Genomic DNA, 3,729 nt, shown 5'->3' with positions numbered 1-3,729 from the left:
ATGAAAGGAAAGGAAAGCAATAAGGGTGTGTTTGGTATGAAGGAAAATATTTTTCGGAAAATATTTTTTAATTTTTCCATGGTGGTTGGCTTAAATATTTTTGAAAAAACATTTTTCTCAAGAACTCATTTTTCTCTAATTCGGAGGAAATATTTTCTAATCAAGAGAAGGGAAAGCATTTTTCAAAACTCTTTTTTTAACCCTCCACACCCTATTCCCCATCCCCACCAACCCACCCCGCCTCGCCCCACCCTACCCTACCCTACCCCCAACCCTCACCCCCCAGCTTTCTTATCTTACTCAGTTCCTTTTGCATGTGTTACATTTCCGAGACTATTTTTATATAGTGTGTGCAAAATTTTCGGTACAAACAGACAAAACAAAAAATATCAAAACAAATTTGCAAAAATTTAACCAGGTTTCCTAAGTGCACCTTGTCTCTTGAAAAATTATATTTCAAACAGAATTTATTTCAAAATATTTAAGTAAGACGCATAAAAAAATTTCTTTTATTTCAATAAAATGATAACTTTATTTTTATGTTGTAGAAAGAGTACTTTCATTTTCAGCCAAAAAAAGAGTATTTTTTTTTTAGTTATGGAGCATAGCGTAAAAAAGTAAAGTAGCACATAGGGGTAGCTCAAGGAGGAGGCTAGTAAAGCCTTTGTTTTAGTCAAAAATATTTTTAGCTGTGGATTTACTATCTTATTTTTGCTTAGACAATATTGGAGTTTATAGAAAAAAGAAATAAAAAATTCTTATAAAAATGGAAAGAAAGACTATCTATTTTTTAACAATAGAAATATTTTAGAACTTTGAATTAAGATAGTCACATCTTCATATTGATAAATAATATTTTTTTACAATAAGATCCAATGTAACAAATTGTAAATACGTGGCTAACATCTTATTAACTTGAATTTTCTTCGATGTGAATATTAATATTATATTTTATAAGATAACTCCGCTATAGAAAAAAAAAGTAAGAAAGAAAAAACAACCAATGTAATATTAATACTATATTTTGCGAGATAACTATACTATAGAAAAAAAATTAAGGTCCCTTATTAAAATTTGGCTTTAGGCCACGAGTTTTATTGAGGCGCCTTTGGTAGCACATTAGTTCCTTTGGGTTTGTGTGAATTTTTAGAAGAATAATTAAATTGTTGAAAAAAATAGAGTCCTGAAAACGTTGGGTATTTGGAGGGGAGGGGGGAGCGAGAAAACATGAAGACTTGGGGGAAGGGGTGAAGAGAGTAGCATAAAAAATATTTTCCAAAAAATATATTTTCTACGAGTTTTTGACCAATATTGTCCCTTATCTTTTAGGCTAGGTCTATTTTGGTCCGTCAAATATAACCCTGAGCATATTTAATCCTTAAGTATGCTAAAGTGGAGCACCTTTAGTCCATTATCTTTGAGGGTATGTCTATTTTGGTCCCTCAAATATAACCCTGAGCATATTTAGTCCCTTAAGTATGCTAAAGTGGAGCACCTTTAGTCTCATGACAAAATCTGTCCAAGATCAATTACGGGGTTGGTTTCGGCACTCACCTTCTTTTTAATTTACTTATCGAAAATATTTTATAAACCAACACCTACTAATACGTACAGAGCTGATAAATTTAAGATTTTAACGCTGAAACTTTTACTTTTAAAAATTTCGGTTGATTTTTTCAAAATGAAAAGTTAAAATTTGAAATAAATAGAGCTGCCAAGATTAGGGGTGTGCATTCGACTTATCGATTCGATTTTGACCCCTATCGATAATTACTTATCGATTATCGATTTGTACATATGCTTATCGTTATCGTTTCAATAAGGTTTCGATTTTTTCGATTTCGATTTATTTTGGGGCTTATCGATACGGTTATCGATTACACCAATAAGAAAATTTACTGGATTCCACGAAAAATATATTGCTATAAACACGCCTAACTAATATGGACAAAGAGAAGCTAAAATAAGACGAACGCCGTTTATAACATAAAAATTGTGTCAACAAGCACATTCTTCAGCGCCACTTTTACCTTTCTCCCTCTCTCCCGCGAACTGCAAACCCAGCTGAGAAAGTGAACTCCGGCGAACTCTGGCGTACTCCAAGCCAATGCCCATGGAAGCTCCTTGGGCCATTGAAACGCCTCCTTCCCATGTCGGCGCAGAAGCTGAAGTGGAGAATGCGTACCTTCTTCTTTCCAGAACTGATCCGAGATATGGCCTAGCCGTGAAAATCCGCTGGCTAAGAAAATTCAACTTCATCCTGCAGCAACTGAATCACGAAATTCCAACTATAAATAAGAACTTTTGTAAGTTCTGGTCGATCTTATTCGTGTGGGTTTGGCAAATGGTAGTGTGATTATATTAGAAAGGGAAATTGGCGAAGGCGCAGTCGGGTTAGGGACTTAGGGTAAAGGAAAGGGTATTATAGAATAAGGGTATATTTGTCATTTTAGTATATCTTATCGGTTTATCGATAAACCGATAACCGAAGAGGACAAAATCGAAATCTAAATCGATAACTCGATAAGGAAAATTTCGAAATCAAAATTGAAATCGATAAACCGATATCGATAAACCGATAACAAATAATCGATTCGATTTATCGATAAACCAATTTGAATGCACACCCCTAGCCAAGATCACTTCTAGGCATATTATTGAAAGAAACGAATAACTAGATTGTATTTTCACTTTTAGCCCGCGCCATAAACTATTTACATATGGTAGCAAAAAAGTATATAAAAATTTATATAATTTTTGTATATTAACATACAAAATGTATATATATACAAAATAATATATAAATTTTATACATTTTCAAGGTCAAATTTTAGAAGATATTATCTAAAAATGATGAATTAAAGTGGTAATTTGCGTTATTCAATAAAAGGAGAGGAAACGGTTTGCTTCAGAGCTGAAGATTTGCTTCATGAATCAGAGTTGGTTAACAACGTTAGTTTTTGAACACATTTTGTTAGTGAGACTAAAGGTGCTCCACTTTAGCATACTTAAGGGACTAAATATGCTCAGGGTTATATTTGAGGGACCAAAATAGACATACCCTCAAAGATAATGGACTAAAGGTGCTCCACTTTAGCATACTTAAGGATTAAATATGCTCAGGGTTATATTTGAGGGACCAAAATAGACCTAGCCTAAAAGATAAGGGACAATATTGGCCAAAAACTCTATTTTCTACTCTCCAACCAAACGTTAGAAAGTATTTTTCGGAAAAAGTTTTTCACTCATCAACCAAACAAGGGAAAAATAAGTGATAAAACCACTCATTTTTCATGAAAAACATTTTCTTTCCTACCAAACACACCCTAAGTAGAAGGAAATTGAAGAGATTTTTGGTTGAAGAGGAAATTAATTGGAAAAACAAAATCTTTTACCAATTTTTTCTTTGGAGTCAGATTGTGGAAGTGGGCCTGATTGGAAAATAATGTTTCTTTCTTATTTGTTTTTAATTCTTTTTATACAAAACAAATACTCCTAACAGAGGATAATTTCCATTTATCCTTTCTTTTCTTTTCTTTTCCTAATTACCCAACAGTAAAGATTTTCAGCCTAAAGTCTTAAGGCCCGTTTGTCCATAAAAACTTTTTATTTTTAAATTCTTTTATCAAAAATGTGTTTGTCCGTGAAATTTTGCATGATTTTAAAAAAAATTCGAAAATGATTTTTTTTTTTTAAAAAACCACTTTTTCAAAATTTTCAGAAAAACTT

The sequence above is a fragment of the Nicotiana attenuata genome, chromosome 11 (genome assembly GCF_001879085.1).
Source record: "Nicotiana attenuata strain UT chromosome 11, NIATTr2, whole genome shotgun sequence".
Lineage (NCBI taxonomy): Eukaryota > Viridiplantae > Streptophyta > Magnoliopsida > Solanales > Solanaceae > Nicotiana > Nicotiana attenuata.
Note: the sequence above shows the minus strand (reverse complement) of the source record.